The following is a 19,676-nucleotide window of genomic DNA, read 5'->3' as shown; positions in this document are numbered from 1 at the left end:
CGTTCAAAGGAGTGGGAGGCCTTCACCAGGCACGCACGGCCTGGCCGGTAGAAGTGCGGTTTACACTCCGCGCAGACCTGGCAGTCTCTGGAGACAGCCCTGGCTTCCTCGATGGAGTAGGGCAGATTGCGAGCCTTAATGAAGTGATAAAAGTGGGTGACCCCTGGGTGATAGAGGTCGTCGTGCAGGATCCGGAGTCGGTCCACTTGTGCGCTGGCACATGTACCTCGGGACAGGGCATCGGAGGGCTCGTTGAGCTTACCGGGGCGGTACAAAGTCTCGTAATTAAAGACGGAGATCTCGATCCTCCACCGCAAGATCTTATCATTTTTGATCTTACCCCGCTGTGTGTTGTTAAACATGAAGACAACCGACCGTTGGTCTGTGAGGAGAGTGAATCTCCTGCCGGCCAGGTAATGCCTCCAGTGCCGCACAGCTTCAACGAAAGCTTGGGCCTCCTTTTCGACGGAGGAGTGCCGAATTTCGGAGGCATGGAGGGTGCGGGAAAAAAATGCCACGGGCCTGCCTGCCTGGTTGAGGGTGGCGGCCAGAGCGACGTCTGATGCATCGCTCTCGACTTTGACTCGTCGACTGCGTGCATCGCGGCCATTGGCGAAGTTGGCCTTGATACGGTTGAAGGCCTGGTGAGCCTCGGCCGTCAGTGGGAAACCGGTGGAGTGGATGAGTGGGTGGGCCTTGTCTGCATAGTTAGGGACCCACTGGGCGTAGTACGAAAAGAACCCCAGGCATCGTTTGAGGGCCTTGGGGCAGTGGGGAAGGGGGAGATCCATGAGGGGGCGCATGCGATCGGGGTCGGGCCCTAGAATTCCGTTCGGAACCACATAGCCGAGAATGGCTAATCAGTTTGTCCTGAACACACACTTCTCCTTGTTGTAGGTTAGGTTGAGGAGTTTGGCGGTGTGGAGAAATTTGGAAAGGTTAGCGTTGTGGTCCTGCTGGTCGTGGCCACAGATGGCGAAGTTATTCAGGTACGGGAAAGTGGTCCGCAGTCCGTACCGGTCAACCATTCGGTCCATCTCCCTTTGGAAGACCCCGTTAGTGATGCCGAAGGGAACCCTAAGGAAATGGTAAAGGCAGCCATCCGCTTCAAACGCAGTGTATGGGCGGTCCGCCTTGCGAAAGGGGAGCTGGCGGTAGGCAGATTTCAGGTCCACTGTCGAGAAGACCCGGTACTGTGCAATTTAATTGACCATATCAGATATGCGTGGGAGGGGGTACGCGTCGAGCTGCGTATACCGATCGATGGTCTGACTGTAGTCAACGACCATCCTGTTTTTCTCCCCCATTTTTACTACTACCACTTGGGCTCTCCAGGGGCTGTTGCTGGCCTCGATGATACCTTCCTGCAGCAGCCGCTGGACCTCAGACCCGATGATGGTCCTGTCCTGGGCGCTGTACCGTCTGCTCCTGGTGGCGACGGGTTTGCAATCCGGGGTGAGGTTTGCAAATAGAGAAGGCGGGTTGACCTTAAGGGTCATAAGGCCGCATACAGTAAGGGGTGGTAGGGGCCCGCCAAATTTCAGGGACAGGCTCTGGAGGTTGCACTGGAAGTCCAGGCCGAGTAGCAAGGCAGCGCAAAGGTTGGGGAGGACGTAGAGCCGGAAGCCGCTGAACTCTACGCCCTGGATGGTGAGGGTGGCGATGCAGTACCCCCGGATCGTCATAGAGTGGGATCCGGAGGCCAGGGAGATTCTTTGGTTAATGGGGTGTACCGCGAGGGAGCAGCGCCTTACCGTATCGGGGTGGATGAAGCTCTCAGTGCTCCCGGAGTCCAGAAGGCTGGATATCTCATGCCCGTCGACCTTCAGCTTTGTCGGCGCGGTCGCGAGGTTGTGCGATTGGGACTGGTCGATCGTGATGAAGGCGAGACGTGGCTGGTCGTCGGCGGTTCCAGGCGATGAGCAGCCCGATGAGGTGCCCGACAGGCAGGGGTCCTGGGGCAGGCAAGATGGCTTTGCCAATTGGTTGTGAGGCAAGCAAGATGGCGGCGCCCACGGGCCGCACGCGTTGTGAGGAGAGCAAGATGGCGGCGCCCACGGGCCGAATGCGGGTGGGTGCAGGGACAATAGCGGCGATTGAGCAGGCCTGGCACACTGCAGCGAAATGTCCTCTTTCTTGCCGCAGGCATTGCGGAGCGCGCTCCGTGCCGGGCAGCGCTGCCGGGGGTGTTTTGTCTGTCCGCAGAAGTAGCACTTGGGTCCTCCGGGGTTGGTTGGCTGTCGCGCGGTGCAGGTGTGGGGTTGGCTGGGGGTGGTCGCTGATGGATTCCATGATGGGGTGGCCGCTGGCGGGGTCCACGATGCCCAGGAGGGGTGGGGCGTGCGGTCAGGGGCATACGCCTGTAGTTGCGTGAGGCAACTGTGAGCGAGAGCGCTAGTTTCTTGGTCGCTGCGAGGTCAAGCGTGGCCCCTTCTAAGAGGCGCTGGCGGATGTAGGCCGACTCTATGCCCGTAATGAACGCATCTCCCATTCGCAGGTTAGAATGTTCAGCGGCCGAAACGGCCTGGCAATCACAGTCTCTCACCAGGGCGAGCAGGGCACACCAGAAATCTTCCACGGACTCACCGGGAAGTTGGTGCCGCGTGGACAGGAGGTGCCTGGCATAGACCTTGTTGGTCTGCTGAGCGTAGTTCTCCTTCAGTAGCGCTATGGCCTCTGCAGAGGTAGGCGCGTCCTGGATGAGGGGAAAGACATCGGAGCTCAGCCGCGTGTACAGAATCTGGAGCTTCTGTGCTTCTGGGATTGGGTCTGTCGCAGATCCGATGTATGCTCCAAAGCAAGCTAGCCAATGTGCGAAGTCCTTTTTGGCGTTGTCTGCTTGAGGATGCAGCTGCAGGCGATCCGGCTTGATGCGGAGATCCATCTTTGTAAAATCTCTGTGTAATAAATTGATGCACTATCAATTACGACGAGACGAGAGTAGAGAGTAATCAAGGTTTTTTTACACAGAGATGTGTGGCCTCCTACAGCTGCTGCCGAAATGGCTGTAGTTCAGAGAGCACACACATTTAAACTCCGCCTACTGGGCGGAGCCAGCAGGCAGGGATCTACCCCCGTACATGTAGTACAGGGGCCTTACCATAATACCCTCGTATGGAGTGCAGTACATACAATAAAATACAACAGCGGTAAATATCACAGATGTCATGATATTCAAACATACATCATAACACATACATAATGATAGACAGACCAACGGACCAATTAGCACACATAACACGACGGCCAATCACAGACAAGAGCAGACACAGCATAAGACAAGAAACACAACACTTCCTGGCCAGTCCATCTGGAGACAGCACAGGGCCAGGACCTCATAGCAAGACACTCACACAGTCATAACGTGCTGAGTACCAAGTCTGATGTATAAATAGTTAAATGGAATAAAACTGTGTTGTACCAATCGCAACCGTGTTGGTTCGTCTGTACCTCAGAGCACCCAACACTTCAACAGATAGTCAATTATATTCTAAACTGAGCTTGCAACAGTCCGCAGCTGCCACACCGGGTTCCCAACTGCTGAGACCACATGTGTCCTGTGCACTCAGGAACTCGGCCCATCTACGTCGAAGCATCGTGGGAGGGCCTGCCGATGACGCACTAAAGCCATTGCAACGGCGCGCAGTACGCAACGACGCCATTTCGGAGTGGCCGGGATATGGCTGACTGGCGTCAAACCTGCGCCGGCCCTGATTTGGGTGTCGGAGTCGAATCTTTGCCTGATCGCCGATATCGGGTGAATGGAGAACACCCCCCAGGATTCCTGTAATCCTGCTGCAAGGTGCGTGCGGAGATATTGGTTGAGGGTAGCATCAGGCGAGATTGTTCCCTCTTGTGGCCGAATAGCTCGCCAACACTCAGCCATAGAGGCACACCTACTAATGATTTCCACTGAGGTGAGGGAAAGGCGGAGGGGAAATAATTTGAAGAGAAACCATTCACAAATTCTATTTTCAAAAATAATGAAAGGCACGGGTGACAATGTCATTACATCACAACTCTTTCCCTCGATTTGCTCAGAGACCAATCATCTTGCCAAGAAAATGTCCCTTTAAAGATCACCAATGTCTCAGATTCTAGATCAACAGGAAACCAAAATCTCAGAGCTCAAGCGGGGAGAAAGAAACAGCCCAGCTGGGCAATATTTCCTGAAATGGAGAGTGGGCCAAAGGTATATTCCCTTCCTGAAATAAATGTTTTCAACTTCTGTTCGACTGATTTATCCTCGCACTGCTCTGATTTTGCACATTCCCAGTTAATTTTTAAATCAATAAATGAAACTGGTCTACACTGAGGGACAGCACAGTGGCGCAGTGGTTAGCACTGCTGCCTCACAACACCCAGGACCTGGGATCGATTCTGACCTTGGGTGACTATCTGCGTGGAATTTGCAAATTGCCCTTTAGTGACCAAAAGGTTGGGCAGCTTTACGGGGATAGGGTGGGGGCCTGGGCCAAGGTAGGGTCCCCTTTTGGAGGATTGGTGCAGACTCAATGGGCTGGATGGTCTCCTTCTGCACTGTAAGGATAGTTCGCCTATCAGTGGTGTGGTTTCAGAACGAGTAGGCCGAATGATTTGCTTTCTTGGCTTAAACACCAGATGGCGCTCTTGCACTTGCGCATTTTCAAAGGGTCTTGAAATAACCTAATTTCACAAACTCTAAATGAAACTTTATCCTGAAAAGTTGCTTTGAGGTTGGTTATTAATACTTTCTTCCCTGTGTGCTCAGTAAGCGGATAGTCCAGAGTGTTGTAAAATACATATTTAACTTTGAATCCTTTACCTATGTGAGAGAGAGAGAGAGAGACACTGTTGTCTGATTTCCAACAAAAATGCAAAATGAAGGATGTCACGGTGGCCCAGTGGTTAGCACTGCTGCCTTACGGTGCCAAGGGCCCGGGTTTGATCCCGGCCCCAGGTCACTGTCCGTGTGGAGTTTGCACATTCTACCTGTGTCTGTATGGGTCGCTCCCCGCAGCCCAAAGATGTGCAGACTAGGTGGAATGGCCAGGCTAATTTGCCCCTTAATTGGAAAAAAACAGAATTGGGGACTCTAAATTTATATTCAAAAAAGAAATGCAAAATGACGTGACTTTATGATGCATTGCTTTTAAGCTGATAATCACATATCCACTGCAATTTTAGATGTTGCCATAGCTATGCTAAAAACTAAAATAAAAATTAGGAAAGGCATGTTTAAATGGAACCTCATCACACTGAAACATCTTTAATGACTTCAACATGCTGTTATGGCAAAATTAACAGCCATTTTGCACATAGTTGATCCCACATAGAACAACAAAATGAGTTCACCTGCTTTTAAAGGTTTTTTGGTTGAGGGAGGAATATTGGCTAAGGAATGGGATAAACCTCATGGGATCATTATTACTGGCCTGAATTATCAAAAGACACAGCAGGTTGGCTAAACACACCCAAATGACTCCATCTCAGTACGGTGCGAGATTCGCCGTACCACCTAAACCATACCGAATTTTCTGCTCTCTGCTGAAGCTGGGTTTCTACAACTGGTCTCACCAGCTCTGAGCTGCAGGGAAAGCAAAAATCAAACTTCTTTTTTGCCAATCGCTTTCTGGTACAAGTTTTATTAAAAGGTATTAAACTTAGCTTTGAATCCATGCAGTCACTAAATTGCCTGCCAAAACTCGCTGTCTTACTATCTACTTATATCTTCCCTTCAAGTGAAATGCCAGAGGATTACCTCGTGCCCATTGAACTGCACCTTAGCAAAAGCCAACTGCACCTTTAGCGACGAAAAACAGTGAAGCTTGAACGTCTTTATGCAACATTGGAGAGAGCACAGCTTCAGGTTTTGTTGATGCTACAGCGTAGATCAACTGCCACATCATGGAGAGCACAAATCAAAGTGAGGCTACTTGCATTGGAAATAAGGTTACACTCAAACAAATGTATATTGCCTGGAGTGAGGCTCGGAGCAATCTGTGGTTCAGTTTCACACGATAAGTCACGATGGTATCAGTATTCATGCTTAAATATCACATCAGCATAATTCTGACAATAATGAGTCCGCTCTTGTTTTAAGAAAGACCGTTAAACAATACGTGAGATCTCAGCTGCAATTATTCAATGCGCACCCATCACTGGGATGAATAATCACAGAATCAGACACTACATCCTGTCAGTATATTTCAGCAACTCACAGTGAAGAAAAGTCTGCAAAATTCCCTGAACAAACTCAGCCATTTGTCTGTTCCATGACATGAAAGTTCTTAACAACTGCATGGAATGCAGTGAAAAATGGGAGAGGTGTGGCTATTTTGCAGAGACAAATAAGCACTTAGAGCATTTGGGGAAGAATTGTTTCTTTAATTAAATTCCTGAATTTTATAATTGAAACAATAGCCTCACCCGGATCAGCTTTTCCAAAAACCATCCAACTGGTCATTTAAACAAACTCCAGCTCAGTGAGAACTGAGAGACCTATAGCACATCTTTGGGCTCGTCCTAACTCACCACACATGTCAGTGATCTTCATTGGCTTCTTATTGCCCAACACTCTGATCCTCCAACGTAAATCCTCTGCTTTCTGTCTCTGACTATCTGTCCCCCCTCCTCCCCTCTACCCATTGGCAGCAGAACTAACTTGCCTACAAATTAGAATTCTCATCTTAAACCCTTCAACTTTGCAGCATTGAATTTACAGTGCAGAAGTAGGCCATTCAGCCCATCGAGTCCATACTGGCCCTTGGAACGAGCACCCTACCTAAGCCCACACCACTCCACCCCCGTAACCCCACCCAACTTTTTTGGGCACTAAGGGCAATTTAGCAAGGCCAATCCACCTAACCCGCACATCTTTGGACTGTGGGAGGAAACCAGAGCACCCGGAGGAAACCCACACAGACACGGGGAGAACGTGCAGATTCCGCACAGACAAATGACCCAAGTCAGGAATCGAACCTGAGACCCTGGCACTGTGACAGCAACTGTGCTAACCACTGTGCGGCCGTGCCGCCCTCTCTTTCTCATCTCTGAAGCCTCCTTGTAACTCCTCACTGTGCCTTTTGGTCACCTCCCCTAGCTGGTTGTCTTGCTAGTAGTTGGTTCTACTGTGAGACATCTTGCAACCCTAAAGTGCAATGTAAACATAAAAGTCGGAATTCTATGTACTGGATTCCCCCCCAACTGCGTGTTTCTCGGCTGCTCATCGCTTGTCAATGGGATTTTCCATTGAAGTCACCTCACGCCACCAGGAAACCTGCAGGCAGTCGTGCGCTGACAGTGGGAACAGAGAATCCTAACATCTGGTCAATTCTGGCCTATGTGCGGTGGCAGCCACCAAAGGTAAGTTTCTCGCTGCCCGGCCTGGTGGGTCTTCATTCCAGATCGTCTGCTTTTCAGCTCATTGTATAGCCATGAACATGAAGCCTCTCGTATCGCAAGGTGGGGGTGGGCTGGGATTCGTCTGCCCCGCCCATATCTCATCGGCTCATATTTCTGGACTCCATATTTCAATCGTGCCTGCGCTCATTCATTCCCTGTGGCTCAGGACCGGCCATGGCAAACACCAGAGTGGCCCTGGAAAGAACAAAGTGCACAACCCCCAAGTTCTGTGACAACACGCTGGCAGCACTCCTCTCAGCTGCTGAGGACTCGAGGGCGATACTTTTCCAATTATGATGGGAGCCAGAGATAAAACTCACCACAAAGACTTGGGAGGAGGTTGCCAATGCAGTGGGCGCTAATGTGCAGCAGGTGAGCTCTGCCATAGAGCGCAGCAAGTGGATGAATGATCGAATTTTCTCCGCCAGGGTAAGTCCACCTTCTGCTCACTTTCAACTCACACTCTCACAAACCCATCAGGCTATTGCAGGGCTTCAATCCAGGGATCTCACATACTAGCACCACAAGGGACATCACCACTGATTCTTGTACACACACTTGTACATCTTCATTTCTTCTCACGGAGGCACAGACAGATATCAGACAAGCTTAACATCTGCTTTGCCATTCATCCTACTCACAGCCTGTCCATCTGCTTTTGTACCTGGAAGGATTGCCCACAACAACTGGGAGCAATCCCAGGCCGGTGGGAGAATACCGCCACTCAATCCCTTTCAAGAGCAGACAGCTGAGCTGGATGGCGAGGACCAGGGATTGTATGACCCTAACCCAATCCCATTAATTTCCCGAAAACAATTTCTCCACTAATACTAATTTCCTTTAGTTCCTCGCTAAAACTTGTGTTTCTTAAAACTTCCGGTACATTATTCATGTCTTCCTTTGTAAAGTCAGAAGCAAAGTCCGAATTTAGTTCCTCATTATGAATTCCCCCATTTCTGACATGTCGATGCCACCCTGCATCTGTGGGAAACTGGAGATCACTGCAAACCCCACTCCTCTGGCAGCCTGGCTGACTTAGAATCACAGAATTTACAGGGCAGAAAGGGGCCATTTGGCCCATCGAGTCTGCACCGGCCCTTGGAGAGAGCACCCCACTTTAGCCCACACCTCCATCCATCCCCGCAACCCCACCCGATCCTTTTGGGCACTAAGGGAAATTTAGCATGGCCAATCCACTTAACCTGCACATCTTTGGACTGTGGGAGGAAACCGGAGCACCCGGAGAAAACCCACGCAGACACGGGGAGAACATGCAGACTCCGCACAGACAGTGACCCAAGCTGGGAATTGAACCTGGGACCCTGGAGCTGTGAAGCGATAGTGCTAACCACTGTGCTACTGTGCCGCCAGGGAGAGCTGGACATAATTGTGTGCCATACTAAACAGGGCATTGGTAACCTCTTGGATGCCTTTAGGAATAGAAGCTTGAGATATTCTGTAGAGGTCCCCAGTGGAGCCCTGGAACGAGCCACTTGCAAAAAATTCAATGCGGTGGTCACCTTTAGAGCCACAGGAAAGGCTTGGCTTCTCAATCCCTATAGCGTCAGTTCCTCCCGGAGAATGTGGCAGATGTGAGACTCCTCACCCCTTGTCAAGTCAATGTGTCTACTGCACTGTCTTTTGCTCATCTGCAGGTATGAGAAGCATCTATGGTACACCGTTGTTCCTGCCAAATGCCTCTTTGGAATTGGTCTGTCAGCCTCAGGGTCCTGAGGTCCATGTTTCGCAGGGAAAGTTTCTTCCTTTAGTCCAGCCTAATGGCGAAGGACTCTTCTTTTCCTCTTCCTCAGTTGCCGATTGCTAGTAAAAAGTCAACATTGCATGCTCCAATCCTTTTTGTTCTGCGGAATTATTGAACAAAGACATGACTGAACGTGAACAAACAATGATCACTGTTCATTTGCAAGCTAGGGAGTCATTGGAAAACCCTTGGATCCTAGCCATTCCATCCCTTGTTCATCACTTGCAGCTACAGCTCTGCCTTAAGAATCACTCTTCCCCCACCACCACAAAGACATGACAGTGCTTTCACAAAGGGGGTTGGATCTGAATGAGTGCAGACAGCCAATCAGCCTCAGTATGGGCACTGTCAGAATGAATGATTTGGATTGGAACACAGCCCAAACCTGGTCTAGTGTCCCAATAGTCTAAAAGTGCAATGGTTGGCTCCTCCCACATGCCCTCTGGGCCCTCCCCGGCGATATTTTTCATATTTCATTTTCCAACTATGTCCTTGGACAAAATGGTGGTACTCAGATTTTACTGAGACCAGCTTTCAATCCCCCCTGTGACCATGGAAGTCTCTCCCATTGTGCTGGAAGACCATGATGTGCAGATTTCTCTGCATTCTCCCTCTCTAATCTTTGATCGCATCATTATTGCCAATGATATCCGTGTTCTCGCCATGTAGACCTGATCTTTTCCCATCTTGAGGCCCATTGCACTGCTATTTACAGAGACCACCCCACATGAAACCATCAAGGTTCTCCCTCCCCCCCTCCCCCCTCCCCCTCAATATTACCTGTCCCCAATTTACAGGCTGTAGGTGCTGTCACTGATTGTTATTTTTGCTATCCGTGATCCAGTATCAAGCCACCAACCTCCAGGACCAATATGTGTGGGGGATTCACTGCGCTCTGCACACCAGGCCGGGCATGCCTGACACAGGACAGTTAGGCCCTCTCATCCATGGCTGGGTCCAAGACAAACGTGTCAAGCATATCCTTCTAAATTATTGCGCACTTGCACAATGCTTTCTGGCCCCGACCACCTCCTGTGGATCTGCCCAGGACTGGCTATGCTTTCTGGGCCAACTTACATCCCCTATCCCCTGCCCCCGATTTATGTACATCTGTGCTCTCTTTCCCAGTCACTGCCCACCCCCGCCCCCCTCCTAATTCATGCGTCTCTGTCCACCTTTCTCTCTTGCTCCATTCACTCCGCCCGGCAAAACAAGCCTTTGCTTTCCAGCACCTTCCCTTGCCTCTGTCTTGTCTACACTGTACCGCCCCCGGCACCCTGCTCCGAATAGCCTTCCAGTCATCAGAAAGGGGTGGGAGTAGATGACTAGGAAGATCAACTCCTGAAGTTTGGACCTCAGGACCTGGTAGCAGTGACACAAGATCTAATGACATCAGATGGAGAGGCAACATCAGTGAATGGATCTCCTGTTTACAACACCAACCTCTCACCCTGCTCATCGCTCAGGACTCCCACCTAACATTCAGAGACTCCATTTCACCCATCTCTCGCTCTCTCCAGAAACCTCTAACTATTCAATTATGGCTGGCACATCACCTAAACACAGCACAACATAATGACGGACATTCTCCCCTTTCTCTCTCTTGTAGGACAATGTGATACGCAATAGAGAGGAGCTGGTGGGGGTGAAGGCTAACTGCATCTCCTGATTCTCTGCATTACGCTGACAGCAGCAATGCTGTTCCCAGATCAGCAATGGGACCCAAAGCAGCCAATGTCACTGAAAACATGGAGGATGCCCTGCATGTACCCATATCCTTGCAGAATGCAGTGTGGGCCGTGCGAGTTGTGGCTAGCAGTGTTTCCTGCACGGGAAACATTACTGCAGCAATGCACAACTGAACTTCACACTCCTCGTATCTCCCCTTTACACAAAGAAGGATGCCTATATTAAATCCCTCAACGTTCTCTACTCTGAGGGAAACAATACCAGCTTTCTTAGTCTCAATATTTAGAATTAATTAATTATAGCATATCCCTTTATATGGCCATAATATAGCCATGATAAAATTGCCCCTTAGTGTCCAGGCTTGTGCAGATTGGGTGGGGTTGCGGGGATGGGGTGGTGGAGTGGGTCTAGGTAGCGTGCTCTTTCAGAGGGTTGCTGTAGACTCAAAGGGCCGAATGGCCTCCTTCTGCACTGTAGGGATTCTATGGATCATATTCCAATTTTAGGAAAAACAAATGTGTTTTGCCAGCTGCATATATCCAGCAAGGAAATCATCCCTTTGCTGTGCCTCACTGCTGGAGGTACACTGAGCTGCCAGAGCAGTGCTGATAGGAATCCAGCTCACTTGGTTAACTTGGTAGCTTTTAACTTGCAGTTTTCCCCACCACAGTGTCCAATTGGTTTTCTTATTTTAATAATTTAAAGAATCCTTGCTTCCAGTGTCCTGTTTGTCAGTCCATTCCATATACTATTCACCATTTGTGTGAAGAAAAAATTCTGAACTGAGTTTGAAATTTGCCTTTTATCATCATATCTTTGTTTCAATTGTATTTTGGATTTACTTTATCGATATCTTTTGCTATCTCTATCATGCCCCCATTAACGGTCAGAAATCCATGGTTGCACCATTCTTTCCTCATAATTTCTCAGATCCAATGTGAATTACAACACACTCCCCACATTGCTGACTTACATTAACCTTTTGTAACTTCCAGCTCCTATCTAAACAACTGACTGTGCCACCTAACTTGGCATCGTTTGAAAACTTAGATATGCTACTCTCTATAGTGAAACACTGAGGCACACAACTGGGGAATAACAGTTCTCAAATCCTGACGGTCAGAGAACAGACTCTTTATCCTTACATCTCCTCCCTCAAGTTCCGTCCATTTTCGTTTTTGCTGATTAATCTCTTGCGTGAAACCTTATCGGAAAGTTCTGAAAGTTCATGGAGATAATGGCCTGGTGGCCTCCCCCAAAAAATCAACTAGATTAATTAAAGATGAACTTACCTTTCACAAATCCACATTGAGTCACTTTATTCAGCTTATTCTTATCCAAGTGCTCAGTCTCGGAGGACAGGTTGCATTAGAAATCCCATTGACTGGGAGAGGTGTAAAAAGGAGCAAACGAATACAAAGCAAGTGGGAAATGTTGGAAATACGAGAAAAGCTTGCAAGAGAAATCTAAAACAACGCTAAAGATGTTTACAAATTTGTTGAGGAAAATAGAGTAGTTCAGAGTGATGTGGGACCTTTAATGACAGACATGTAATAATGTTAGAAGAAATCAGGAAATAGAATTCGATTATATATTTGATTGTATTTTTTGATGGTAGATAACAGAAGCACTGTTGGTATTGCCCACGTAGACTGAGCAAGGTGCAGAACTAGCTGGAAGGATGCGGGTAGAAACTAGATGCATTTGAATCTGTTTGGAAACCAGTCATTCTGGAATTTTGGCTCTCCCACTGCATACTTTCAGGTGGGGTAGAGAGTGTTTATATTGTGATACACAAAATATTGCAATTGTGTGGGCTGGATGGACGAGAAGGTATTCTGTAGGTCCATTACAAAGTGGGTCTAATTTCAATTATATTTAATACCTTGTGTGAAAACGAGTTTGTTTTTAAACACAGCTTACAATTCTGTATATCATGTAAACAAACGCGATGTCCATCCAGTGTGGGCTGGATGGACGAGAAGGTATTCTCCTCAGCATTTGAACTGTACCTCATTCAGGAGAGAGTTGGGAAGCTATTGATCTCAGCTGAGGCTTGCTTGATGCCATTGTAGTTCTGGGACGGTGATCAGATGAGATCAGATGATAGTGAAGTGTGAGGCCTCCTCAGATGAGGATTAAGATGAGGGGAGCTGACAATCAGGCACATCATCCTGAACAACATGAAGAACACTGAGATATATGTGCTAAAGAGGCACAGCAGGAACTTTCACACACTAGTTTCAGTTTACCTTTAGCACTGCAGCCATCCAGCTAAATAAAGATCCACATTTCACGCACAATGAAATTGTTCACCTCGGCTCTAAGGCTAGACCCCATTGTGCCTTCGCATTTGATGCTCCTGCAATATGCAAAAGATGACCATAGTCACTCCCAAGAAGCCTTGAGTTAACAAGTGCAGCATTTGCACTGCCAGAGGTCCACAAACAGGGGGTAGAAATTTACATAAACCTGGGCGAAATTCTCCCCCAACGGCGCGATGTCCGCCGACTGGCGCCAATCGGACAGGCATCGCGCCGGCCCAAAGGTGCGGAATGCTCCGCATCTTTGGCGGCCTAGCCCCAACATTGAGGGGCTAGGCCGACGCATGTGTCTCCAGTGAATTGCGTCCGAGGATACCAGAGAGTTCGCTGTTCAGAGGATGCAAGCTGAAACTATGCATCAGGTCTTGGGTGCTGGAGGTCTTTTAAAAATGGCGCGCACACTTTCGTCCATGCCAGGTGATGCTATGGCCACCCCCTCGGAGCCTGCCTTGAGCTATGGAGTGGCCAGCCATGCTGCCTGTATAGTCATTAATTGGCTGGCCTGTGTGAGATCACACCACAGGCGGACACCAGACGAAGGGCCGTCACCACTCACTTCCAGCTCTGCCTTACGTTTCCCGCAGAGTCCCGGTCAGAGAGTAAGGATAATTCAAATTGGCAGGATGTAGCTATAGCTGTCCTCCTGGGGCTCAGCCTTTCTCAGTATTTATAAATGAATAAGATGAAGGAATAGAGAGCTGTATATCTATGTTTGTTGATCTTGGAAGGGGTACAACATAGATTCACCAGAGTGATACCGGGCTAAGAACTTAAATTCATGAGGACAGATTGCACAGACTCGGCTTGTATTGCCCTGAATATAGAAGATTAATGTGCGATATAATAATGGTTAAAGGATTTGATAGTGTAGATAGAGAGAACTATTTTCTTTGGTGGCGGAGTCCAGTACAAGCGTGCATTACTTTAATATTAGCACCAGGCTATTCGTAGCTGGTGCTGGAAAACACTTGTTCACACAGAGGGTAGTAGAACTCTGGAACTGTCTCCTCTCAAAATGTCTATGTCAATTAAAAATTTCAAAATATGAGATTGATAGATTTTTGTGAGGCAAGATATTAAGGCAGGTGAATGGGCAGCAGGGTGGCACAGTGGTTAGCACTGCTGCCTCACAGTTCCAGGGACCCGGGTTCCATTCCGGCCAGAGGCGACTGTGTGGAGTTTGCACGTTCTCCCTGTGTCTGCGTGGGTTTCCTCCCACAGTTCAAAGATGTGCAGGTTCGGTTGATTGGCCATGTTAAATTTCCCCTTATTGTCCAAAGGTTACATGGGTTGACGGGGATAGGACAGGGGATTGGGCTTAGGCAGGGTGCTCTTTTGGAGGGTGTGGACTCGATGGGCTGAATGGCCTCCTTCTGCTTTGTAGGGATTCTATGAGTGAAGATGCAGACCAGCCATATTCTAACTCAATGGCAGAACAGTCTCAAGAGGCTGAAGGGCCTCCTTTTAGTTATGCTCTCTGCAACTGATATTAAACTGCTCTGATTACTCCATTCCTCCCAACTTAAATAATGGAGTTACATTGTAATTTACTCCTACTTTGTTTTGCGGTTCCCTTGCACACTAGTACATTGTACTATTGGAGCCTAGGTTTCTTCCAATTCTTCCATGGCTATTTCAGGACCATTTACAAAGTATGTTTCTTCTTAATTTTACTTTTCGTCCTCTACATTTGGACTCATCCATATTTAATATTATCTGTCTCTGGTCTGTCCATTTAAATAGATTTGGTAGGCTGCCTCTTCAACTTCAACCTTTCCCCAAATTCCCTTCCCTTTCCCTGAACTGCATCGCGCGGGCTCTGTATCAAGCAGAATGTTCATTCAAAATGGATGGAAGGGCTGAGCTTGTTTTCACAGAAACAACGACACTCCCTGTACATTAGAGTTATCTTTGATACAGTCAGAAGCATCCAGAACTACAAATGACCCAGTGGTCACAACATCAGAGACACTCTCCAGGGAACCTTCCACTGTGTCCCTCAACTGAAAGTCCTGGCAACAGGCAAATAAACTTTTTTAAAAAATAAGTTTAGAGGACCCAATTCTTTTTTTTTTTCCAATTAAGGGACAATTTAGCGTGGCCAATCCACCTACCCTGCACATCTTAGGGTTGTGGGGATGAGGCCCACGCAGACACAGGGAGAATGTGCAAACTCCACACGGACAGCGACTTGGGGCTGGGGCCGAACCAGGGACCTCGGCACTGTGAGGCAGCACAGTGGTGCAGTGGTTAGCACAGCTGCCTCACGGCGCCGAGGTCCCTAGTTGGATCTAAATTTCTAAAAACAAATATACCTTTCAAGACCTCAGCACATCACAGCCAATCAGTGGTAGCTTGTAAAGTAGGAAACACAACAGCCATCTTTTGCTGGTTGAGGGATTGAACATTGGCCAAAACACAAGGAAAGCCCACCCCCTTCTATTCAAAATGTTTCCATGGGACCTTTCACATCCACCGATAAGGACAAATGAGTCTTTAGTTTAATTTTTCATCCAAAAGACAAAACCTCTGACAGTGCAGCACATCATCAGTACTGCACTTAAATGCCAACCGGAGAGCATGGTAGCACATGGGCAGCACGGTAGCACAGTGGTTAGCACTGTTGCTTCACAGCTCCAGGGTCCCAGGTTCGATTCTCATCTTCAGTCACTGTCTGTGTGGAGTCTGCACGTTCTCCCCACGTCTGCGTGGGTTTCCTCCGGGTGCTCCGGTTTCCTCCCACAAGTCCTGAAAGACGTGCTGTTAGGTAATTTGGACATTCTGAATTCTCCCTCTGTGTACCCGAACACGTGCCGGAATGTGGCGACTAGGGGCTTTTCACAGTAACTTCATTGCAATGTTAATGTAAGCCTACTTGTGACAATAAAGATTATTGTTATTAAACCTATATCTAAATGTAGGGCTAAATCAGCTGTGAAGGCAATACAGAATATCAGGTTCACCATCTTGGTTCCAGCTAAGGGACGGGGTGGGGGTCAAGAAACATGTGTAGAATCTAGTCCTAGTAATAGGATTTCACCATGTTGGTCCTCCCTCCAGTATTATGAGAAGTCCCAGATGGATTGTCAAAATTACAAAGGCAACTTTGAACTGGCTGGACATTTGCACGTGATGAACTTTTGCAGTTACTTTGAAGTCATGTCCCGGTTAACCTCCATTGTGTATATATAAAAAGAAGCAGCAGAGATAGTTTTCAAACTAACTCCATGCCTGTTTTTTTTTCATTTTGTTTTCAGGATTTATATAGGAGTTCCCTCAGGCAATCACTGAACTTTCTTTTCAGGAAAACGCTGCACACAACCACATGTGTGATGCAAATTTACAGAGGTTCACATAGACATTACCAGTTCTGACTCCAGACTGCCAATGACTCACCACACTGCTGCTGACTCCAGGGTTTTAAAGAGTCCTGCAAATCCGCACATTCAGCTATGATTTTCCACTATGCCCTAAATTCTCATCCACTGAATTACCTGGTCAAAAATTATTTCCTTGGTAAAGCCTCCTTGATATTTTACTTGTGTTGTATATAACAACTGCATTTAGATAGTGTCTTTAGGTGAAATAAAACATTCAAGATGATTTGCAGGGGAATAACCAGGCAGAAATGAACTTCAAACCAAAGAAGGGGACATCATCAGGGCAGGTGACCAAAAGCTGAGTAAAAAGATATGTGTAACTTCCGAGCTCCACAGCATTGGATTTGTGGCTACCCCAAAGATGCACTGGGGAATCCCTCTCGCAAGTTTCCAAGTGAGGGTTTGCATGGCAATTGCCCAGAAGTGCAAACTTTCGTTGGACAATTGCAACCACCGGCAGCATGGTAGCATAGTGGTTAGCACAGGTGCTTCACAGCTCCAGGGTCCCAGGTTCGATTCCCGGCTTGGGTCACTGACTGTGCGGAGTCTGCACATCCTCCCCGTGTGTGCATGGGTTTCCTCCGGGTCCTCACATTTCCTCCCACAGTCCAAAGATGTGCAGGTTAGGTGGATTGGCCATTCTAAATTGCCCTTAATGTACAAAAAGGTTAGGTGGGGTTACTGTGTTACGGGATTAAAGGGGATAGGGTAGAGGTATGGGGCTTAAGTAGGGTGCTCTTTCCAAGGGCCGGTGCAGACACGATGGCCTCCTTCTACATTGTATATTCTATGATTCTATGAACCGTCTGGGAACCATCTGAAAATGCAATTTAAATCGCAAAATTCAGATAGTTCTGCCAGGGATGCACCAATTGTTACTCAGAAAAAGTTGGAAGAATTAACACCTCGTTTAACTTCTGGATAACTATTGTAAACAACAACACCCACAGGACTCACCCCAACCTCTACCTCTCCTCTACCACCAATCCCCCCAACAACCCACTGAGATACCCTCAATTACGACTCAGGAGAGGAGTTCGATAATACAAAGGCTTTAATAACCAGAAAACCAGACAGTTGCTGAGAAGTGTGCTCACTGCACGCTGCCTACTGAACGTAACCTTATATACAGCTTCCTGGGGGCGGAGCCAGAGGAGGAGCCAGAGGCGGAGTCCCCCAGGGTTCCAAACCTGGTCTTAAAGGGGCCTACGCATTAAGGGTACATATGTATACAGATATCATTCACCACATTCACCCCCTGTTTAAAAAAAAACGCATAGTCCGTCGGGGGTGAAGTGGAATTATAAGTTCAGTCTTTTGGGTGGTCTGATTGCCCATGTCGACCTTCTCAGCTCTGGCGGTGGTGCGGTGGATACGGTCGTCCTCGGTGGTGGTATATCCGGGAGCACGGTTGTCTGTGCCTTTGCCCGTGTTGGAGCAGGGAGGGTATCCGGGGTGACTAGGGTGATTGGTGCCGGCGCCAGCTGGGGGGAGGGGGCGCTATGGGGAGGGGGCGCTGTTGGAGTCGACAACCGGTGCGGGGAGGGAAGCGTTGGTAGAAGGGGGGGCGTCGGTGGGCGAGCCAGCGGGTGCCAGGTCTCGCAGGGAAACGGTGTCCTGCCTGCCGTCGGGGTGCTCGACGTAGGCGTGTTGAGCATTTGCGTGTAATAGTTGGACCCTCTCGACCAGTGGATCTGTCCTGTGGTTCCTCACATGCCTCCGGAGTAGAACTGGTCCCGGAGTCGTCAGCCAACTTGGAAGCGAGACCCCAGAGGTGGCATTCCTGGGGAAGACAAACAAATGGTTGTGAGGGGTCTCGGTCGTGGCTGTACAGAGGAGCGACCTAATGGAGTGTGGGGCATCGGGTAGGACCTCCTGCCAGCGGGCGATTGGGAGACTTCCCGACTGTAGGGCTAGAAGAACAGCCTTCCAAACTGTCTCGTTCTCCCTCTCCATCAGCCCGTTTCCCCGTGGGTTATAGCTGGTCGTTCTGCTCGAGGCGATGTCCTTGTTGAGCAGATACTGACGCAGCTCATCGCTCATGAACGATGTACCCAAGTCGCTGTGGATATAAGCGGGGAAACCAAACAGGGTGAAGATGCTGTGCAGTGCCTTGATTACGGAGGCCGAGGTCATATCGGGCAGGGGACAGCGAATGGGAAGCGGGAGAATTTGTCGATGACAGTGAGGAAGTAGGTGTTGCGGTTGGTGGACGGGAGGGCCCCTTTGAAATCCATGCTTAGTCGCTCAAAGGGCCCAGAGGCCTTTACCAGGCGGGCCTTGTCTGATCGATAGAAGTTTGGTTTGCACTCCGCACAGATCTGGCAAGCCTTGGTCATGGCCTTGACCTCCTTGGTAGAGTAAGGTAGGTTACGGGACTTGATGAAATGGGCAAGCTGGGTGACCCCCGGGTGGCAGAGATCATCGTGGATGGCCCGCAGACAGTCTTTCTGCGCGTTGGCGCACGTGCGGCGGGACAGGGCATCTGGGGACTCGTTGAGCTTCCCCGGACGATATGTAATATCGTACGTGTAGGTGGAGAGTTCGATCCTCCACCTCAGAATTTTATCATTCTTTATTTTGCCCCGTTGTGCGTTATCGAACATAAAGGCGACCGACCGTTGGTCGGTGACGAGGGCGAACCTCCTACCGGCTAGGTAGTGCCTCCAGTGCCGCACGGCCTCCACTATGGATTGTGCCTCCTTCTCGACTGCAGAGTGTCGAATTTCCGAGGCGGTGAGGGTTCGGGAGAAGAACACTACCGGTCTGCCCGCCTGGTTGAGGGTAGCAGCCAGGGCGACGTCTGATGTGTCGCTTTCTACCTGGAAGGGAATGGTTTCGTCCACCGCGTGCATGGCGGCCTTGATGATATCGGCCTTGATACAACTGAAGGCCGACTGAGCCTCAGCCGTCAGGGGAAAAACCGTGGTCTTAATGAGTGGACGGGCTTTGTCCGCATATCTGGGGACCCACTGAGCATAATAGGAAAAGAGCCCCAGGCACCGTTTGAGTGCCTTGAGGCTATGGGGGAGGGGAAGTTCCTTAAGGGGGCGCATGCGGTCGGGGTCTGGCCCTAGGGCCCCGTTTTCCATGACGTAGCCGAGGATGGCTGGCCGGGTTGTGTGGAACACGCATTTC

Source organism: Scyliorhinus torazame, chromosome 19 (assembly GCF_047496885.1).
Source record: "Scyliorhinus torazame isolate Kashiwa2021f chromosome 19, sScyTor2.1, whole genome shotgun sequence".
NCBI classification, from domain to species: Eukaryota; Metazoa; Chordata; class Chondrichthyes; order Carcharhiniformes; family Scyliorhinidae; genus Scyliorhinus; species Scyliorhinus torazame.
Note: the sequence above shows the minus strand (reverse complement) of the source record.